Below are 23,789 nucleotides of genomic sequence, written 5' to 3' on the forward strand. Positions count from 1 at the left end.
AGGGTGAATCGGCATGGAGATGACTGAAAAGGCGTCTTGTGTTCAGCGTTTTCCTTGATCCTTGACTCTTCAGGCTGAAGTGTGACAGCTCCAAAAGGATTCAAAGAGAGAAGCTGCAAAAAGAGAGGTTCTAGGAAGTGCAGTGTCAGATCTCTTCTTTGAATTTGACACTATCTAGATCCTTCTTAGATTGTACGAGGCACATTTCATTGAGAAAGATGAAATCTTAAAATAAATAAATAAAACCAATGCTATTCTTTGTCATTCGTTTACAGAATGGGGCCAACACTACAACAATAATTTCTTACTAAGTTGTGTGTCCTTCATTGGCTGTGGTCTCCCTGAGAATGGGGACCTTGTCTTCTCCATCTTTAATCCCCTCACAACTTCTGGCACCAGGCCTGTGCGTAGTAGGTCCTCAACAAATGTGGACGGACAATGTGGCTCTACTTTCTCAGCAAACTAGAAATGCTATTAGCTTAACCACACAAAACTACTTCTTTTGTAAGACCAAAATGACAAATATTGGCAGTCTCCTAGGGTCAAAACCAACACTATCCCTCTACTGTTAGCGGCTTTCTGCATCCATTATTCCTAATATTCCACATACATTTCCTCAGAGGTACTGTGTGCCCACCACTCTAGCCACACCGACCTCCACTTACAAGTGAAGAAAGAGATGTAGATTAGTTAACGCATTGCCAAAGCCAAGTAGTTCATGGAGGAGTAGCTAAATGTTGTAGTATTGCTCCCTAAACCCTCTACGTTAGTCAGTCACCTTTCCATCACAAGTGAAAGAAACCCAAAGTGAGCAACCTTAAGTAGAAAAGTAGATTTAGTAGCTCATAAACTGGGAAGATAAAGGGTGGAGTTTTTTCAGGTACAGGAACTCAAATAATAGCAATTTTTTTTTATTTCTCCCACTCTTTCCATCTCTTTGTTCTGCTTACCTGTCTTGTTTTGTATATTGGCCTCCTTCTCTCTTATCACAGGCTTTCGCTACATACAAAACCAAGAGGCCCTAAACCTGCCCCGGGGCCCACACCCTGGCCTCTCTGGAAAGATCCAGCTGACTTACTTGGGCTGCATGCCCAATCCCCGAGGAGAGGAAGACTAGATTTGACCAAACCCGGTCATGAGCCTACCCCCAGGGTCAGCGTAATGGGCTGAATATCCATGTACCCCCAAAACTCTTATCCTGAAACCCTACTGCCCAGTGTGACAGTATAAGGTAGAGCTTTGGGAAGGTAATCAGGAGGAGATGAGGTTGTGAGGGCAGAGGCCTCATGAATGAGATGAGTGTCCTTATAACAGTCATGAGAGAGCTTGCTTGCCTCTGTTTTCTGTCCCAGATGGGTACAAGAAATCGGCAGTCTACAGTGTGGAAGAGGGTTCTTACGGGAACCCAACCACGCTGGCACCCTGACTTCAGCCTTCCAGCCTCCAGTGCTGTGAGAAGTAAATGTCTGTTTGCTTGTAAGCCATCCAGTCTCTGGTTCTCTGTTATAGCAGCCTGACAGATTAAGACAGCCAGAGAGGAGGCCCGATTATTAATAATCCAGCAGAACCATCTAGGACAGAGAAGAAGACATCTCCCCATGGAAGGAGAAGGGAGGCAGACAAAAGCACAGATGTCCAATCTTGCCTTGTCCATCCATACCCACGTGCTCACCATCCTGCCTGTGAGCTCTGGAACAATTCATCTGCTGATTAACGAACTATATCCATATGACAAAGTTGGTATCCAGGAGGCTGAAAGACCAACTCACTACCTACTCGAATTTGGACAAGGCCACCCTCCCCCTCCCCAACCCACGCCCACCTCCTGAAGAACAGGATGGATCCACGGCTTGCTTCCTGTCAGGGGCAAGGGCCACAGACTCCACTGTGGCCAGAACAGACCTAGTCAAGGTTCAAAATCAAGCACCCCTTACTTTAGAATAAACCAAACAAAGTCGTGTGGGGGCACCAGCACAAACCTACCACCCCTACAGGTGAGAGCCAGAAAGCAAGCTACACGGCAGTTCTAGAATGAGGCAAAAATCATGGGCATTTCACAATAAATTTGGGGAGGACCAAGCTTATCAGCAAATGAAGTTAAGGCAGTTTGGTTCTGCAGGTTTTCTTGTTTCATGACAATCTGTACCCAGGGACTGATTGAGAGGAAAGAAAATAAATGATTAACAGCATATATAGGTGTTTAATGAATATTTATGGAATTAAACTGGATTAAATTAAGGATGGCCGGGTCTTCCAATTATATAGGCAGGCACGCCGGGACCAGTGAACTTAGCTGTCTTCCTGGAAGGGAAGTGGACGATCTGGTAGCAGTTAGGAAGCAGTGGGCAGAGTGTCCTGACAGAATTCGCCTGTGGCTGCAGCCCAAAGGTGTGACTTCTTCCATTGGAGGAGATGGCCTGACAACACCCCAGGGTGGGCCAAGGGAGGAGGTTGTGGCTTTCAGGAATACCCTTACGAAGCAGCCCCGCTCAGCCGTGTGCCCTGTGAGGAGGTCTTCTCCAGTTTCCAGGTATTTTTTTACCAGAACACTGCCAGCCCCCTCAATATCCTGCCTCGGCCCTTCCCGGTGCAGATCAAGAGCCGCCGGGGGAGAACCAACCGAGACAGGACTAATGAGACAAGGGTCAGACATCTTGAAAGAATATGGCCTCACAGCGCCGCACTTCTGAGACCGCCCAGTGAGCAGACCGGGCGGGGCTCCCAGGAACGAGGTGCCATCCTGGGGCTCCTCAGAAGTCTTCAGTCGCTTCTAGAGAATGCCATCCTACCCCGGGATGAAGTCAGCATTGCTCAGAGGGGGAAAACCCTCCCTTTGGGGTTGTCCACTCACAAGTAAGTTTTCCCCAGAAGCTTTCTCATAAACCACATCCACACTAGGCATTCACGGCCTCCAGGGTTGGGCCATCTGGTATACTAAGAGAACAACGAATTGCTTATTGTTGTTGGTGAAGAATGCTGTTACACATTGGTGAAAAGCACCCCCCGAATGATTCATGTAGGCAGCACACGGTGGAACAAAACAAGAGCGAGTACGAACCATCCCACAGCACTCACGATGCACCGGGCACAGGGCTAAAGGCTTTCCAACAGGGGAACACATTTAGTCCCACAGCCACCCTGGGAAGGGCGGGCTATTATCACCCCTGTTTTACAGAGGAGGATCACACGCAGTAAATGGCAGGACCAGCATTTGAAAGCGCATAGTCTGTCACCAAAGGTCATGCTCTTAATTGCTATAAACACTGCCCTGAACAGGGGGGTTTTTGTCCTGTAAATGAGATCGTGTGTATAGAATGTGTGTGGAAGGCACCCAGCACCCGTCATTACTGTTACACCAATAATATAAGGTCTCATCAACATATTACAATCAATAATCATTACTAAAATTATTATCTCACATAATTGATGGTAAAGATGATCTCATTTGATCAAAACTCACATAAGAACTAATGACAAAGCAACCGGACCAGCGGTGGCCAAGGTTCTGAGTCTGTTTCCAAACCCGAGTCCCTGATGGACTGATCTACTGGCTTGCACCCCGTGCTCCCAGGCTCTGCCTAGAGAGCCAACTCTTCAGGCTTCTTGGTGACCTGGCTCTGACATCTTCAAATGAAACTCCAAGAGTACGTTATTGCACAATTGGCACTAAACTTGCTGAATATTAAAATAGTAGGACTTTAAAAAAAGAATTTTGAAATAAAATCAATCTAAAAAAATGAATTTAGCATTGGCAACCACTTTCCTTTTTTTTTTTTTAAGATTTTTATTTGCTGGGGCGCCTGGGTGGCTCAGTGGGTTAAAGCCTCTGCCTTCGGCTCAGGTCATGATCCCAGGGTCCTGGGATCGAGCCCCGCATCGGGCTCTCTGCTCGGCGGATAGCCTGCTTCCCTCTCTTTCTCTGCCTGCCTCTCTGCCTACTTGTGATCTCTGTCTGTCAAATAAATAAAAATAAAAATAAAAAAAGATTTTTATTTGCTTGAGAGAGAGAGAGAACACAAGCATGATGAGTGGGAGAGGGAGAAGCAGAGTCCCCACTGAGCAGGGAGCCAAATGTGGGACTCAATCCCAGGACCCTGGAATCATGACCTGAGCCGAAGGCAGACACTTAACCGACTGAGCCACCCAGGCAGCCCTATCAACCACTTTCAGATGTGGCTTCCAGCTGCTTCCATGTACAACTCGAGGGAGGAAACTGTGTCATGTTAGCGTCCATCCAAGACAAAAGATTAAGCAGCCAACCGAAGGAAAACCTATCTGGACATATGTTTAACAAGAATCATATAAGTCTGAAGGCTGAGAAATGTGATGCCCGATATGTGCATGTTCTATCCACCCACCAACGAACCACAGGACATGCTACACCTGTAACTGGGGGGACAGGAGGTTTTGCACAACCAACCCAAGGCTGAGAGTGTCCGCACTCTGCAGCCGAGCAGGACTCATCCACACGCTCTGTCTGCCTTTCCCCATAGACAGCCATAGAAATAGCCCAAGAAGGATGCAAAACTGCTCAGAATTGGGCTTTCACTGAATATGGGGACTGCCAGAGAAATGAGGAGGATTTGGGTTTACTTTTGTTTATTGGTTCATCTGTGCTTATTTGCGTTTTAACCAGAGCAACTTTCTGAGGGCCACCAAAGAGAATTTGCAGGGATGAGGGCTTTATCTAAAGATTTTTCTTTCCACTAGAGTACCCACTGCCATTTTAAGGAGCATTTCTATCAGCTGTGAGGCTTTGCTTGCAAGTTTTTATGTAGCCATTAATGTTAAAAACAGAAGCCATGGCATCCACTTGCGTTCCAGGCATAAAGGAAAACAGTTTCCCTTGTTAAGAAGGCTCCTTGTTTCCAGCAGTGCCCCCGATGCAATGTTTGTTTTAGGCCGAGGGAAAGGAAGGCAGGCAGAAAGTGAGCCGAGAAAAGGCTTTTTTTCTAAGTGGAGCAGATCATTAATAATCGGTGAAGGATGGACCCAAGAAGCCTCAGTGCACATATTTCTAGGGCTGAAGTTGAAGACTTCATTAATATTCTGGAAGGAATATTGCTCCCGTGAAGTTTCCTCTGGGCCTGCCATCCAGCTCGGCACCACGGAAACGACGGAGGAGCGGTAGATTCTAAGATAGTCCCAGAACTTTTATCAGGGGAGGAAAGAGAAGTGCGGTTCTCCACCCCAATGCAGAAACGAGCTGCTTTTGCTTTGCTGTTAATCAGTTCAGGGTTAGCCTCTTTTGACTCTCTGGTCTTAAATAGTGTTGCAGAATACTGAAAATCCATTTTGGGGGATAAATGTTTAGCTCTAATAACACAGAGTGTGCCGTATTTCTTTTAACCGTGTTTAGAACTATTTCAGCCTGCCAGAGTTTCTCAGCCCAGCCCATGCCAGAGGCCTTTCCAATCTCATTTTCCTCTGCCTAAAACCCACTTACCCCTAGAGGCCTGAAGGCATGGATAGAAGGAAAAACAGCATCTCCGTTTTGGCTACAGCAGGATGGAAGGAGAGAAGGGGGGGGAGTTTCTCATTGCTTACTGTAGCAATGTACATACACAAATATCAAAAGTGGTCCCAGGGAGGGCTAGGGAATGGACACCCCCGTTCCTGGATCTGGGCATGGGGTGAAAAGGAGGAAAGAGGGAGACGGAATTTTTTTGCTCATTCTGCCTATCTTGAGTGTAGTGTATCAGGAGGTGGAAGACAGCATCTCCAAGGAAAGAAAATTGGGAAATGGGGAGAAACTCCTTTGTTTTATGCAAAAATCTCTCAAGGAGAGGGAAACAGGCAAACAGGTAATAAATAACAGGCCCACATGTAGCCCCGAGCCAAAACAACAAGAGAGCCAAGACATTCGCAATCTCCTCTCCTGCCCAGCCCCACAGCCTTGAGCAAGCCACTGGTCAGGGACGGTGGGTGGCTTTCCCACCCGCACACCCAGGCCTGCCGCCCTGGGTAAAAACATCCGCATTGGTACTCTGTAGCCTTCTGATAAGAACAAGCCCTGCTTGTTTCAATATTAACTTCTCCACTCCCTCAGCGCCGTTGCCATTCTACCCTCATCCTTCTCCAACTTCTTTTTTAAATCCTTAAAGGAAATGTCACCGAAACATAAGGAATAGATCATTAGTATGTCCAACGGTGGACATTTTTTATTGTGTTTTTTATTGTGTGAATCCATACCGAACAAAAGCAACTGTTTAGAATCCTCAAAAAAAAAAAAAAAAAAAAAAATTGCCCAGCAATTTTAATGGGCAAGATTAATGGATTGTCATATAATGTGAAGGGAAAGTATTAGAAAAAAAAAACGAAAGTGGCTCTACAAAATTGGTTTGGAACAGGAGTCTCCGTGAAGGCCCTTCAGCCAGAGGATTACTGTCTGTGGGGCTCGCAGCTAAGCGATGTATTAATTTGAAAGCCATGCCTTGTGCCGATACCCAGCACTTAGTGGTTGGTTTTATGTTAAAAATGCTTAGTCTGAAAACCTGTGCTGAAAGCTTGCCCAAACATCTCATAGCTGATTGCAAACCCGAGTGCCTAGGGACTCTGAGCCCACACCTCAAGAATGTTGGTGATTGGGTGACATTTTGGCTCCACACCTGGATTTGTCAAGGCCTCTTAACGGCTGCTGGGAATGTGCCCTGCCTGGGGCCCGCTGCCCTCCCCCATCACCCCTCTGACAGATGAAAACACAACAGGGTCTGTTGCCTGACCGACACATTCCTCTCCTGTCTGCCTCTGAAAGGACTTTATTTAACAGTCCTGGAGTCGGGCTTTTGACTGACAGATTGTGAAGGGTAAAAGTCATTCGGTTCCATTAAGCTCTGTAACTGCTCTGGAACAAAACACCTTTAAAAAAAAGTGTTGGGGGGAGGGGAAAATAGAGCTGTGGAGAGTGGGGGCATGAGCTTTAGGGAGAAAAAAAGGGGATTCTTTTCAGGTTCAAAAACAATCCTTCTCTTTGCCTTCTGTCTATCAATTAGGGCTGCGTTCCCAGAGGGAATACAGGCCTGGTCTCACTGGTGTCATTCAGCTGCCAATCTCCTGACAGGGACAGCAAAGGGCCTCATGTAGTGCTGCGGAAACTGTCTGTCAGGCCATCAGCAGCTGCTATGACGACATCACCTCTGTTTTTCTAGGACTATTATAGAGAGAGGGGGGCGGGGGGCTCACCCAACAGAGTCTAAGAGTCTCAGCTCCAAATCTCAGTTCATATTTTCCTTTTACAGCCCCCCACATCTCTTCAACCCTAGGGTGAATTTCCTCACAAAAACAACATCGTTCCCTTGCCTGGCTGGGCTATGGGATAAATACTAACTCGCCAGCCAAGGACATGGTCTTGGGTGTTAGAAAGAGGTTCTGCTTCAGGGAAAATTGAAGTCCTGACTGAATGCATTCAAAGCCTGGTTCACATGAGTCCAGAGAAATGCCATTCGTGGTGAAAGGTGGCTCAACCACCCGAAAGGCCCGCGGAGGCAGAGCTGTGTGAAAAGCAGTGTGGCCCCACAAAGGGCTTCCTGCCAAGCCTTAACCTTGTTTAGGTTCCTGCGGCTTTCATTCCCCTCTGAGTTTTGCTTGGAGCCCAAAGGCTCAAACGGAGCTCAAAACTCTAAGCCAAACTCAGCACCAAGCAACCACTTCCCACTTTTCTGTTTTTCCGCCTTGCTCTCTCCTTTCCCCAAGGCCAGACACACACAGGCTAATTCAGGTTTGCCCCAAACACTCCTTGGACTCAGTGGATCACTCCAAATACCCGAAACTACAAAGGGTTGCGTTTACCTGAGCTTCCTGGCTCGGATGGGAAAAACTGCCTTACTGTCTCCTACCTCCTCCTCTCCTCTCTCTACCCTCTCCGGGTTCTGCCCGAGACAAGGGAGGTGAATGGCAGCCATGATGCTAACTGATGCTAACTGGCTCTAAAGATACATGGCAGTCTTCCCGTGTTCGGTGATAGCTATGTTTGTGACTGTGAACATTTCCCTGGTAGCCTTTTCACCTCACACGGAGCTACTTCCAAATGGTAATGACAGCACTTTGTACCAAACTGAGTGCTGGAGAGCACGGCTGCCAAGCCCCGTGCCTGGCCATTGTGTTGCAACACTTCTGCTGTCCTTCACACGTTCACATGAACCGTACACAATGTTTAGCCCAACCCTGTAAGAGCATGTTCATAAAGCTCTCTCCGTGCTGCCAGGGCCACGAGGTGTATCTCTTTCCTGTGGCATATTTCTTCCTTCATTCTGAAATCTGCAGGGGTCCTATACTTCCCGAACATCAACCCCATCTAGAGAGGCTGAAATCTGTCCACAGAGCAGTACCCTGGTCTCAATCATCCAGTTGCTGGGGCTTGGATCTGTACCATCCCCATGAAGACCATGCCAAGGGAAATTCAGAATGAGCCAGATTTTTGGCACTTGGGTTGTAGACAGAGGAACAAGTGGACAGCATCATCAGAGAGAAGGAGGTTGACTTGTCATCTCTCTACTCTACAGCCTCAGGAAGGCACAGAAGCCAGCCCTTCGCCATCTGCACCAACAGAAATGGCAGCCGTCGTGAGAGGCACTGAGGGTTCACTAATGAGTGGACATTTCCAAATGGGTTGTGATTGTGGCACAATTTCATTACTCAAGCCCAGAGGAAACCAACCTAAAGGATTGGGGAGGTAGGCAGGGGTACACACAAAGAGCTCTAACCTCCTGGGGGCATCACCACAAAGGGACTTCAGTCACTGGATAAAAAGATACTGAGAGCATTTCACTCAGGATGGATTGCTTCAAAAACATCACTTGGGAGCCCCAAGTGAGCAGATGCTTGGAGCTCCTGAGTGCTGAATGGTAACATGGGTTCCCATCCTGGGGCTCCACGTGACTCTCCAAAGCTCTAGAACCCCATCCTTTCTCTTCCTGATTCTTCAAAAGGATTTCAGATCTAGTATTGTGGGATGCTCACATTTCTGGCCTTACCGTAGGCAATGGTTTCCAAATGTTTCTCAGTGGAAAACCCAGGAATATAAGATCTGAATATCAAATTGTCTGTGCTGGAAAGACAACCATCATTGTTGACAACTTTCTAGAGAAATTCCGGACTATCTGCGTCGACCCTGGGTTTGCATAGCCCTCTGGCCCAACATCCCAGCATCTACTCTACGAGGCACCCGTCTCTCCTGCTTTTCTCTGCACTGTGCTAACAGGACTTAACTGGTTGTTTGGGTCCTCAGTGACAGTGAGGCTTCCTTGCTTGTATATAATATCCATTGGGTACTACCTTCTTTGACTTGGACATTCTCATAGTACTTCCCATTGACTGGTTGCATTGAAAATAACCTTAAACCAAACTCGTTATGGTTCAAACTCAATGGAATAACTGATTGCTACTATTTTAGTCTATATATAAGTGTAGACAAGTCTCTCTTACTTATGTGAAAGGATACCCCAACTGTGAACCACCCTACTCCTCCCAGGTTCTTAAAAGAGCACTACAATCAATCATAAACACCACTCTTTAATCTTTCATTTTTACTCCCATGCAAACCATGAGGATCGGTAAGAGGCACCTAACAAAAAGTACCTAACTTCTTCCCTACTTTCTAACTCAGGATAATGCTGAGCCAGGAATACAAACGCTTAACGTCTTGCCTTGTGCTAACAGTTACATCTTTCTGTCTCTCTCCACATCGGGATAGGAAGTAGGGATTTAAATGACCACCTATAATCCCCACTGGGACAAATCCTGTGAGAATAAGTCTAACATGCTCCTTGGGATGTTGTGAATTTCTAAAATATCACATATATTCATATTCAAAGGTATATAAAGTCTCGTTATTTTTAAAAATTATCCACATTTTCTATTAGCCACATTCACAGTTCTCATGATAAAATGGCACTAACTTTGAAGGAATTGGGATACAGAACGAGTCAGAAAAAAAACAAAAATAATTGACTAAGAAAAATATCCAATATATCTGCCTTAAATTTAAATATGAGAAGTATATTCTTGGCACTGCACAGAAGCATTTTGGAAAAACTCATTTGAAAAGATGAATGGAATTGCTCTATTAAAAGTACAGAGACAGCTGTCAGATCCTTAAACAGTAATTAGGCTACATTTTTCCAAGTTAAGACCTTGAACCTCAGCAATGATCTCAGACCAGGGATTAAAGACACACAGACACATTAATCTTGGCTTCACCTTCTTAGACCCCATGGATTATAATGACTTTACTAGAAATAATCATTATATAGAAGAAGACTGGCTTTTTAAAAGGGAACTTCTAAAGTAAAGTCATTCTAAAGGTAAAATTAACTCTGGTTGGAAGTATCTGTTTTGAGCATTCGTGCCCCCTTTAGAGCAGTGGACCATAGACTTCTCTTGTTTCTTTTACACAATTGACTGGCTTTGAAAATTATTGTGCCCTTGAACTTTCAAACACTTGTTTTGTTCTTAAATATAGACAGAGAAGGAATGGGAGGAGATAACAGAACAAGAGAAGAAGAAAGAAAGTAACACAGCTCAGATTGTTATTAAGGTTAACAATGAGTCATCTCTGAAATGTGTGTTTATCATCAGCTCGGTTGAGGGCTGAAAAAGCCACGGGGCCCAAAAGATGGATTGGAGCAGCCCAAAAATGAACCAGCCACAGAGGACGTTTCTCAAGATGGTTATGTTCAATTAATGCTCAAACTACACAATGAGAGCGAGCCTAGCTTGTTCCAAAAGGAAACTGAGTACCGTGGAGATTCCACACACAGCCTGAAGGAGCTAAATGTCAAACAAATTCTGTTCCAACACCTTTTCTTCCCCTAACTTCTAACATTTATTACATCCTATGCATTTAGAAACTGAAGAAGGTTATACGAAAGTGCCGTTTAACCTTTTGTGAAAAAACAAATTCTCACAAATCACAACACCCTGGGAAAACATGTCTTTCATTGGGACCAAACGCCTAGCACTGTTTGTATATTGAAAATGAGTGTGTTTCATTGAATTTCATGGTATATTTATTATAATTTTAGAGGGAGTAATAGATATTAAAGAATCTTTGGCAGAAGATCTTTGTTTTAAAATGTTCCAAGGTCCAAGGCTCAGTTTTCTTGCCCTGAACCATTTGTTTCTCTGTCAAGTGGTGTTGACAAGTTCACAATACTAAAAAGCCAATTCTTATTCCTTTTTGGAACCTCCTTATCTTTCTTGGGAAATGGGGAGCTTTTTGAAACCTCCAAGTTTCTTTGAAGTCACTCGCGATGAAAGAATCAAGAGAGAAAACTCTAGCTCATCTTGGTTTTCGTTTGTTCCATACACTCAATCAGAACATTTTAAATTCTCCGTTTTCCATAAGAACCGATCAACACTCGACCCATTTCCTAGTCATCTTATAGGTTAATATGTGAGCGTGGAACTCGAGCGGAGGCTGACCAGTGAGAATGGTGTAAGCCACAAACACACTCACAATGCTAAAAGATGTCCCGCCTTTCTCTCCAACTGTCTCTCCCACAAGGACCCCATGGTTAAGGCACTGCCCCTCTCTAATTCCCAACTATATAATGTCAATAGTACGTCATATGGATCTTGCCAGGATAGTGTAAACTTATGGCCTTTCTTTGAATGCCTGTTCAAGATTTTCTACAAAGTCTTGATCTTTCCTCCATTTGTTTCATGACACACACTACAGGGAAACTCAAAATCCAGGCTGGGAGCCAACCATACACCCCAAACCATCTTTTCCAAACTGATGTGTTTGTCAACATCAAGCAAATTAAAACTTTTCTTCAGTTCTTTTAGAAGCACTTTCATTAAAACCGAGAGTTCTTTCTACTTTAAGTATGTGAGATGTTCATATACTTGGCTCTTTTTCTAGACAGTCACCACTCATACACTTTTAAATAGGGGTCAGAAAACACTATGGTGGGGCGCCTGGGTGGCTCAGTGAGTTAAGCCTCTGCCTTAGGCTCAGGTCATGATCTCGGGATCCTGAGATCGAGCCCCCATTTGGGCTCTCTGCTCCGCAGGGAGCCTGCTTCCCCCTCTCTCTCTACCTGCATCTGCCTACTTGTGATCTCTGTCTGTCAGATAAATAAATAAAATCTTTAAAAAAAGAAAAAGACAACAAAAAAACTCACTATGGTGCTCTTTATGTGGGTTTGACATTCACAGTTTGGGCTGCTAATGTGCATAAGAGGCCTTCACGCTCAGCAGATGCCTTGTGGTTTGTAGGCAGATGACACAGTGTGGATGACAGCGTGGGACCCGCCTGCAGCAGTACATGGAAGCGACAGAATCCTCAGCACCAGCTCTTCAACGGGACTTTAAAAATACTTGAAAGAGAGGAGGATCCCCAATATAACACAATAACGAATGTAATAAATTTCTATATAAACTGGGCCAATTTAAGCTCCCACTCTCTACCCTAAATATCAGCCACCACACAGAGAAAAGGCCAGAAACAATAACATTTTCCTTTTGGGTTTGGATTGGAGCTTATCCTATTGCCAGAATTTTTTTAGATTCCTCTTTATTACTAGTGTTCTTTTCCTTTTTAAGAATTTATTTATTTATTTATTTAGAGCATGTGCAAGCCAGTGGAGGGAGGAGCAGAGGGAGAGGGAGAAGGAGAGAATCTTAATCAGGCTCCATACCCGGCACAGAGCCCAATTTCAGGTTTCAGGACCCTGAGACCGTGACCTGAGCCCAAATCAAGAGTCAGACGCTTAACCAACTGAGCCAACCAGATGCCCCTATTACTTTTATTACTATTTATTATTATTTCTATAAGTATTTGAGTATAATTCCAATCTTCAAGACAAGAAAACGTGTTTTAAGCAGATAGAACAATGGCAAAGAATCGCTTTGAAATCAGTAAGACACCAGAGCACAAAGTGTATACTTACTAAGTAACCTTACCTTCAAGTTTGTAGTATGCTTCTACGCATGTCTGAAACGTATCAGTCATAACTATGACATTTCTCCTCCTGTCAAGAGTCTATTATTTTTGCTGGAACTTTATTTTCATTTCCATTAGTTAAAAAGCAGAGGAATTTGGCCCATAATACAAAATGCTTCAAGAAATGGAACCAACCGTTTAAAAATATATACCCGCCATCATCAGTAGCGCTTAAAACAACACAATGGTAAGATTGGGGTAGCATGTCTTTGGCTGTTTCCAGAGGTCCAATGTAAAGTGGAGACATTGAGTTCAATTATGTAGCTATTTTAGGTTTGGATGCCTGACTTGAATGATTTGGATAATTGTCTCAATTATTCTCTACACTTTGTATGTACAAATCCAAGCTTAAATTGTGATTGGGTGCAGAACATTCTGTGGGAAGACAGGAAATTTGGATTCTGTGTTTAAGTGGCCCAAAGATTAAGCATGTAATGTTGAGCAAGTCACAACCACTGTGTGTCTCAATGTATTCATCTTGTAAATAGGGAAAGAATCCCTGCTATAACTACAGGTTTAGCACACCTGTAAGTTACCAAAAACTACCAAAGGGTTAATCAATTTGCTAAAGTACATTGCATTGGCAAAAACCAAAGTTATTGACATTTCTGATTTGAAGAGAAAAATTAGAATACTTTCTTAAGGGGAGTCTGGGTAGGTTTAAGCATCTGCCTTTGGCTCAGGTCATGATCCCAGGGTCTTGGGATAGAGCCCTGCGTTGGGACCCCTGCTTCTCCCTCTGACTCTCCTCCCTCTCATGTTTCCTCTCTCTCAAATAAATAAAATCTTAACAAAAAGAAGAAAAACAAAACAAAACTTAAAAAATGAACAACCCTCCCCCTCACTCCTTGCAGTTTAGGTAAGACTGACCATACCCAAGTCTCCAGGGCACATGCCCCGGGCCCAGCCAATTAGAGCCACATGATTTGCTCACGAGTGGTTCACAGCCAATGTGAGCCCACTTAGCAGACAGTAGTGTCTTCTTCTTTCCTCTGGGTTTGGAGCTGGGGAGAGCAATTTGTAGGGTTGCTGGCAGTCATTTGTCCTCACCTGGCAAAGCACGTCTGAATAACAGAGCCAGCTGCAAGAAAGGCAAGACTGAGAGAGAGAGATTAGAAAGATCTCAAAAGCATCGTTAAAGCCTCTGGATCCAACTGAACTCTTAGGTCACGGAGTCAGTAAGGTCCCCTTTTTGCTTAAAATTGTTTGAGTTGAGTTTTCTGTTACTTGCAGCTGGAAGAGTCTAAACTAATGTGGGAAGACAGACACATAAGCAATCACCACACAACGTGCTGAATCCCAAAGTGAGAAGAGAAACTAAATGTTCGGAGAGCTCTGGACAGACAGGATTGCTTCTTTGGATCTCTATCAGTAAAATGACTGGGTCTACAAAGATAACTTTTATTTTTTATTTTTTTAAAGACTTTGTTTATTTATTTGACAGAGAGAGATCACAAGTAGGCAGAGAGGCAGGCGGGGGAGAGGGGAAGCAGGCTCTCCACTGAGCAGAGACCCTGAATGGGGACTCGATCTGAGGACCCTGAGATCATGACCCGAGCCAAAGGCAGAGGCTTCAACCCACTGAGCCACCCAGGCTCCTGCATAGATAACTTTTAAAGTCCCCCAACCTTGACTCCATCCCGACACTCCATGGTTCAGGAAAGCATTCGCTCCTGACGGCCTCCCTTCAGCGTCCAGGGCTGCTACGCAGGGCGTAAGGATGCCCTCCCCCCCACCCCCACCCCGTCCATTTACTAGGAAAGCATTGTAACTTCCTCTGCATCCTAGAAGATTCCATCCGATGATTAACACGGTGGGTGACAGTTTGTATGTGGAAGCCCATGGCCAATTAGTGGAAAAGGTGAGCCTTCGTCGATAATCACCACACCACCTCAGACACTTCCAAAACTTACCTCACAACATTCCTGGGTCCTTAGGTAAATCCTGAGACTTGAGGCTCAACAAAATGAATCACACATGTGTCTTCCTCTCTGATGTGATGTGCATTGGTCTGGGTGAAACATCGTAGTGATTCTATACAAATAGAAAAAGCACTTGAATACATAAGATGATGGGTAAGATAGGCGGGGTAATCAGAATCAGAGAAAGTTCCTGGAGGTGTCATCGTTCTGGCAGTGGATCACTTCGTGGGGTTCCTTTCCTGTAGAGCCTACAATTAGGTTACTACAAATAAGCTCAGAGTTAATCCAGAAAATGGTTTAGTCTCCTTCCCTCAACACCCAGATCCTTCAGCCAGAGATGGGGGTTCCTCCACACACGAGGCGTCATCAGGACAAAGGAGGCTTCTGCTCTCCTCTCTCTCCAGGCTAACTACATATTTCAGATGCAGTGGAGATAAAAACCCATCATCCATTGCTGCTGCTGCAGCCACCATGGCAGCTCTCAACAGAGGTGACCGGCTTCTGGCCGTCGAGCTAATCCCACCTCTCAGTGCATTCATCATTCTGGTCATTAGATAGTGACGGTATTAGCCAGATAACCACATCAGAGCAGAGAGAGAGCATTCTTTAATGCATTCCCAATATTGGCTGGGAATAATACTCAACATGGCCAGTCACCCTGAAGAAAAAAATCATGCAATTATTTGCACCCCAGTGTGTGTGTGTGTGTGTGTTGGCGGATGGCAGGGGCAGCACCTTCTAGAAACCAGGTGCTATGTTAGGTGCTCTGCATGCATCATCATGTTTTGTTTTCACAATCATCCTGCCACATGGAAACCCTATTATCTCTATTTTACAAAGAAACTGAGGCTCAGCAATATTAACTTGCCTGAGATCACACAGCCAACAAGCAGTGGGACGTGGCCTCAAATCTGCATTCTTACCCACGATACCCAGGTACCTCCCCCAGCTTTTACTCTTTTCCCAGAGATGATGAGCTTCAATCCTATCATGCACCCAGTCGTTTTGGCTTGACAGATTTGCTTCTGTGACCCCATTCCCGGCTCAGTCTGCTCCTTAATCTGAGATAGAAAAGTCGCCAAAAAAGACCGTATACTTGTAACTAAAATAACAGTGACATTCCCAGAGTGCTGCTGGGACTATACAAAAATGCCATGTGTTTACACCAACAGTGTATGTGCTTGTGTCTTTGGGTAAGTCCAATCCATAATCCTCTCCAAAAAGATCTTGACAGGGCATTTCTCCATCCAACATATATTTATTGCATCTCTCCCATATGACACTGGAAGAATACTAAATAAGTTCATCTTTGCATTTCCGGGACAGACACGTAAGCAGGTGCAGGGAGAGGGAAGAATAGCGAACTCCATAAATGCGCCGTCTGCCAAATATTTTGACTGCAATGTGGAAGGACTGGAAATATAAGAGGAAGTTTGGAAGGAAGTAACATTTTCATTAAACTTTGAAGACCAAGGAGAATTTTGACAAGTATAGAGGGAAAGAAAAAGGTCCAGGGAAGGCTGAGGGTAAATAAATAAATAAACAATAAGGTGTTAAGCTGAAGTCAGATTTTCATCAAAGGAAATAGTCCAATATGATTGGCAGGCAAGAGGCTACACAGAAATCTTAAAAGGAGCTGGATAGATAGAAGGGGCCAAACCATTAGGACCTTTACAGAGGACATACAGTGTTGTCTATCCTCTCCCCACACTGTCTTTAGACAGCTGCTCCTCTTCCACTGTGTGTGGTCCCCGTGGTGCTGTCGTCACTGTGTCCAGGCACCCACAGTCATGGGGTGGGCACATGGCTTGGGTGGAACCAGAAATAAGGACTGCTCCAGGGCTGGGTACAAGATCCAATCAAGGTCAGTCAGGGCTTCCCTGGATTCATACAACGGTATCGGAAAAAAGAAGCGCCTCTTTCTTCCCAGGCTGAAAGGATATCAGTTTGCATGTGGGCAGCCATCTTCCCCACTACCTGGCAAGAGCGTGCCTATGGCGTGAAGCCAGGATAATGAGGGCCCGGAAGCCAGAAGATGACAAAAGGGAGACAGGGCCCAGAAGGCATGGATTGGGCCCCTGGGTCCAACTCTGTCTGAAACTCTAGGTCCTCCCTTGGATTTCTCAGCTGCTGAGTCATTAGCTGATTTCCCTCGAGCCAGCTGGAGCTAGGAGTCCTGCCCAGTACAGCGATGAGGGTTCCGAGAAGGAGTTTGGACCTCCTGAGGCAGGGCTGGGAAGCCACTGAAAGCCTCTCCTTGTGAGTGCTTAGCGAACAGACTTCTACTGCAGACACAAAGTCTGTGGAGAGATGATGCAACCTTTCAGCGGCAGAGGCAATCGCCATGGAATCTTCTAATTCATTATGCAAATGAAAGAAGTTAAACCCATTCTACAGCCACTATAGAAAGACATACAGCGCAACCTACCCCAAGATCCGCACTAACTGATGATACGAGTTAGAGCCACACATTATCGCTGATACTGTCAGCAAACTCTGGATGGTGGCTGTCTCAACCCCCGGGGTGACAGTACCGCGAGAGGAGCAGGTGACGCCGAAGGTCAAGGAGCAGGGCCTGAAGCAGCATTACTGTGACACATGTGAAGGGTCTGGTTACCTCCCTCTCTGAAACCAAAGACGTTTGAAGGAAAAGGGGTGCTGAAGCAGCCACAGCTGGCAGTGACACGTGAGACAGTGGGTGACCACCCCCGTCCCCACCCTGCACACGCAACAGCAGGGACCATGCCCTTTGCTGCAAATAGCTTTGAACCTTCTGCTCACCTCCAGCCCTTACTTCTGTCTTGCGGAAAAAAGAAAACCACTTTGCTGAGGCCCAAGGCTAGGGCATCAGGTTACTCATCACTGGGACAGGTCCATAACACAAGATGAACCCTTACCAAATAGGAGGCACTCAGGGCTGGGAAAGGCTTCAAGTGGGTACTTGATCCCCTAGCGCCTCTGGGTAAGAGAGCATGTAAGCCTGGCGATGTGCCTCTTCTGAACTGGAAGGGTCTGCCGCTGGGGCAACTTCTTACCGTACTGAGTTAACACAGCAACAGGGGGCTGAGAGAGTAGCATTGCCTCTCCTTCACCTCTGCCCACACCTCCTCCCACCGCCCTTGCAGGACACAGAACCGAAAGCCTGGCAGAAGCAGGAGGTCAGCCAGCTGCAAATCAGCATTGGAGTGCTTAGCTGCATATGTCTGTGGAGGAAGCCGGGGCAAGGGAGGGAGCAGGGAGATCCCAGGACTCACCATGGCTGGGGCTCAGAGGACTCAAAACACACTCTTGTAGCAATGGCCCTGCTGCATGTGACTAGTACCCGGACACTCGTTTTTCACCTTTCAACAATTCTGAAATGGGCATGCATCTGTAATCTGTGGTGTGTCATGCTCGAAAATTGTTAGCTTTTCCTTCCTTGGGGATTTTTGAAAGAAGGTGTATTTCACAATCGATGTTTTTTTTATGTTCAACAAAATACTATATTTGGACTACCTGCTCACAATGTTAAGCTAAATCTTCCTGTCCGTGCCCAAGAGACTTTTTGTATTCCAAAAGACCCACTGTGGCCATGGGAGCAGGAGTCACAAAAACTGGAAGAGGTTTCAGGGTTGCAGGGGAGGAAAATGGCCTATCCCACCCCATTTCCTCTAAAGTCGCCAAGTACAGGAGAAGGCATGGGCTGCAAACCACCCACATTTGGAAAATAGCAGACTCTTCCATCCTAGAAGAAGTCACCAGCTCCAACAGCAACTCCCATCTCGATGCCTGGGGGCCCATGGTGGCCGAGGTAAGAAAATGATGGCCATGTTAGTCATGGCATGATGATAGTGATAAGACCTAACATTTAGAAAAAACTTTAAAGTTCTCAGAACACTTTCCTGAGCATTACAACAGCCTCAGGCCCAGCTGGTATCATCCCCTTTGTATATGTGAGGACAGCAAAGCACAAAGCAGTGGGTACCTCATGGAAGGTGGCAGAGTCAGTCCATGGTGGAGAAGTGACTAGATGCCTGAGAAATACAGTCTTCCCTTATGACCCTTCAAATGTTCCACAAGGGACAAGGGAAACGTTTAGCCCTAGGTGGACCTTTCTTCAATCCTTTCGAGCTCACAAAGTAGAATAATCAGTGTGATAAGCCTACTTTTTACCAACATTCCAGAAAAAAAAAAAGTTGGTAAATAAAGTTAAAAGGGCAAATTCATGTTTAAATGTCCATGTTTAAAATGGTATGTACTTTAATATTGATATTTGAAATTTTAGTATGAGAAATTTTAGTATGATTATTTAATAATGTTTGTTTCAGAGGCACATTTGTTAAAGTGGTAAAAATTTAGAAAATAATAAGAGGTTCAAACCCGTGAAAGTTACACAATCAGTTGACCACCTATTAATGAGTACCTTCAGCGAGCAATACACACACACAAACACACACACACACACGTAAACACACACACACACACAGAGGCTGTGATGGAAGTTTTCCCTCATGGGAGCAGAACAATGTTATTACAATGCAATTACAGGAACAAGATAAACATTAAAACATGTATCAGTACATAATAGAAACTGACGAGTTCAAATAGGGGAAAGAGGACAAGGCTGGGAGGTTAAGGCAGGCTACCTGGACCAAGGATGGGAGACAGGCCCAAAAGCATGGTTAGGATTTGGCTCAGCTGGGAGGAGGCAGAGATAGCATCCCATGTCCAGCGAACAAATGAAGAAACAAACGAGATGTTATGGAGAGCCTGATACCTAGCAGGGTGCTCAGGGAGGGTCACAGAGGGGAAACGGAGATGAGCAGCCATTTCTCTAGAATAAGTCAGGACAAGTGTGGCTGGAAAAGGAGGCTTATAAATAGTCTTAAGACAGAGTTCCAAGGGCAGGTTATATATTTCCTTGAAAATAAGACTAAGGAATTTGAATTTTAACCTATAAATAATGAGGAGCTCTTGAAAGTCTTTGAGCAGGAGAACTGGTGGTGAGAGTAGGCTTTACACAGATAATCTACAACACGCCAGTGAGGAGCCCATAGAAAATTTCCACGTAAAAGAGTGGAGGGGTCACAGAGATAGAGGCCTTATCTATGGTGCACCCTGAGATGGATACAGCTGCCTTCAGTAATAGCCCACCTGTTCTGTCCTCAAGGACAAAGGAAAGAGTTTAGGCTGCCAGTGGGCATACAAGTAGAAATGTCCGCCAGCAGTTCAGCTGCTGGTCTTACACTCAGGAGAAAGGCCCAGACGATATTTATATATAAATAGACGGAGATAGAAACAGATGGTAGATGTTAAGGTTTTCCCTGCTGATTAATACACGTCCACAGCTCATTTTACGTATGTGTGTGTATCTGTGTCAACAGATGATACGTAGATGAGTGATGGACAGACAGACAGATATGTTTGGCATTTGTGCTTCTGATTCTCTCTCCTCTCTCTCCTCTTTCTCTCCTCCCTCTCCTATGATCTAGTGCCTTATGTCACCCAGATAAGTTCTGACACTGACTTTTTTGGATGATGGCAATGTGCCACTCTGGCCACCGAAAAGACTCGGATATGGCCTTGCTTCCGATCTGCCAGAGTCACCGGCTGAAACAGTGTGATTTGCACCTTTCATTCATTTATTCATTCATCTGACAAATACTTTCTGAGGGCTTCCCACGTGCTGGAGATGTGGCCGTGAACAGGGCATATTCTTACCCATCCATTTAACGAACGTCTCTTGAACACATTCGATGCATAAAGCTCTGTGCAAAGAGCTGGGCTTGTCGTGGTTGCTGACTTCAAAGGGTCACAGCCTTGCAAGAAAGCAAATAAACCCCTACCGGCAATATCAATATACATGAAGTCATCACCTCGCAGGGAGTCCGTTCATGACTCCAGTCTCAAATAAAGCGCTCCACTCCGTGCACCCGAGGGAACCAAGGTCTGCAGAGGAAATGCAACCTTTATAACTGTCCTGGGCAGGTGGGATTAACAACTGCTCTTGTAAAAGTAAATGCCAACTGTGAAGCTGCTTATTGGCCCGTTGCCTCCTCAAAGGCATTTATGTTTATTTATTTATTTGTTTATTTATTTGCTAGATTTATCACATTTGCAGGCTGTGCCATTTGGCCTCGGGGTCAAATAAATCTCTTTTAAAACTTTAACATCATTCTTAAGCATTGTGTACCCATGCGTGCCCCTGACAGACCTTTCTAAATGCTTTACAAGAACAGAATTAAATCCATTTTACAAATAAATGCACTGGGAATGAGAAGAGTTTAAAGGCATCACAGAAGGCAAAAATAAATTCCAGGAGAAACCTGGAGGTAAGATGAAAGTGTCCTACCATCCCTTTTAGAATCCTCAAAATGAAAAAAAGAAAATAGGGCAGGGGATAGAATTCTACCTCTCTCCTTCTTGGCACCTGTCCCTGTTGCAGAAGGATTTTTGCTCTGGGAGGATTTGTCATAAGGTGCAGGAAGACGGCCAAGGAACAGAACAAAGTGTATAATGGAATGGAATGGAAATCCATTTTTAAGAAAGCCGGCCATGTCATTTGAAAAGTCAGCCGAAGCTGATTCATCTCCCAGGGCCTAAGGCTGTCTCTGGGAGAAGTTAAACATGAGAAAGAAGAGCTGACTCTTTGGGCCCCCAGTTCAGGTTATTATTCCACTAACATAACTAATATGGTATTAAATTATCCTTTCATTCCATCATCAAACATTTTTCCAGCAGTAGGTACTCAGCACAGAATTAGTTACCATGGACTACAAAACATAAGGCAAGGTCTCGGATTTTAAGGAGTATTCATGCAAATTAAAAATCACAGAATAATGCATCCTGGAAAAGTTGCCACCCCAGCCTAAGGAAGTTGCTTGTTCTTAGGAGGTGACTATTTCCTTGTCACATACTCTCAGCCTAACATTTTCTCATTTTTTTCCTGTGCTCCAGAAATACCAAGAGAGATTCATTCTCCTATTAAGCAACTTGCTTTTTCTATTACCTTTTTCAAAGGCATTGACTTGTTTTTGGTAAATTGGTTTATTTAGAAAGACACAGCAGGGAGCCTGTGTGGCTCAGATGGTTAGGCATCTGAGCTCGGCTCAGGTCATGATCCCAGGGTTCTGGGATCGAATCCTGCATCAGGCTCCCTGCTCCCTGGGGAGTCTGCTTCTCCCTCTGCCTCTCTCTCTCTCTCTCATGAATAAATAAATAAAATCTTTCGAGGGTTTTCAAGCGGCAGGGGGTGGGAGGTTAGGGGAGTCTTGTGGTGGGTATTATGGAGGGCACACTGAAAAGAAATTAAATTTTTTAAAAAATGAAAAAAAAATAGGAAGACACAGCAAAATTTGTTATTGAAAACATGTATTTTCTAGTTCTCGTGGATTACCTTAAACCATGATTTTGGATTAACCAAGAGACTCCTGGCACCAACTGTATTAGATAAGAGACCTTCCACTCTATGATTTTTACCACTACAACTAATAAGGACCTAAAGCCATGCCTTAAATACCTGTGATTCTCTACGACCCACCCATCCCCCCCAAAAAAAAACAAACAAAAAAAACAGGACCGATTAGTAGGAGTTCAATAAATATTTATTAGATTAGATAAGTAGTTGCAAGATCTTGTCATCTTATAACCAACATGTCTTCCAAAGTCTCTAATCAAAATATGGCAAGATTTCTATGCAACTGACACTGCGAGGCTAACTTTCCTTCATCACCTGTTTATATTGTACTTTTATTTTTTAAAAAGAGAGTTTTGACCAAAGTTGTATGTTCTCAGACAAGCCAGTTTGCCTCTCTGAACTGCTATTTCCTCATGTGCCCTGACCTCAGGGGCTGGTTTTGAGGCTCTAGTCAGACAATACATCCAAAGGTGCCTTATAAACTGTCAGGGATATGATCGACTAACAATCCAGGAAGGCTGAAAAATGTTTTAAATAAGATGGGAATGTAAAGTTTCTACACAATATTACTGTCTTCCTATTTTTTTCAAAACAGAAGTCTTTACTATTGTTATTGTAGTGTTGGCTTAATAAATGGCAGCTACTATTCAACTATGTTTTGTGTTCACTAAGTCTGGCCAAGTTGCCCAAAGACCTAAAACAAATTATATGGTTATTTCTAAGGAACTATGCTATTTGTGGCCCACACAACTGACTTATAAATGAATTTTTAGAATATCACCCATTTACCAGTAGGGGTTCTGCAGTAAGTAGGATTAAACTGACAAATAAAATTTTAAGGGCGGAATGACACATTCTGCCAAAATGAAAAACCACGTATTCCATGTATCAAATTGTAACAGTGACTTTAACAATTTAGCAGGTTTAAGAGTAACAAACTGCAGACATTTTCTTTGTGATTCTGACAGAATCCTTTTAACCGGAATCCTTTTAACCAAATTCCCCATTGGCGGTGGGGGGCAGGGGGAGAGGGGGATCACCAGAGCGGCCACCAATGAAAAATCTAATGTCAACCCCAAGACATGACTACTTCACTGTGGAATGAGTTTTCTCCAAAAGTATTTGAAATCCTCTCTCCAAGAAAAAACCTAGACAAGAATTATTGAATTCTATAAAGCTCAAAAAACTCCTAATTTAATGGAATGATATTGTCTTGCCAAAATGAACAGTCCTGTTCACTGCGTGCCTCCAGGGACCTCCCAACCTCATACCTCACCAGCCTACCCCATAAATCCTTGGCCTCACCCCCTGGGAATTGCCCACTAATCCCTGGAGACACTCGAGGCATGCAAGATCTGTTTTCAGGTATGCTACTCCTGAGTCCTACTTCTGCTGCCTCTTGTGAACCTTTCAAGATCCAAGTTCACCTCCTCCGTGAAACCTTCCCCACATATTCCAGAGACAACTGCTTCTTCCTTGGGCCTTTTGCCATGTCAGAGCACTGACAGTTTGTGTGGTGTCTTCT

Source organism: Enhydra lutris, unplaced genomic scaffold (assembly GCF_002288905.1).
Source record: "Enhydra lutris kenyoni isolate GAN:26980312 unplaced genomic scaffold, ASM228890v2 scaffoldscaffold16, whole genome shotgun sequence".
Classification (NCBI taxonomy): domain Eukaryota; kingdom Metazoa; phylum Chordata; class Mammalia; order Carnivora; family Mustelidae; genus Enhydra; species Enhydra lutris.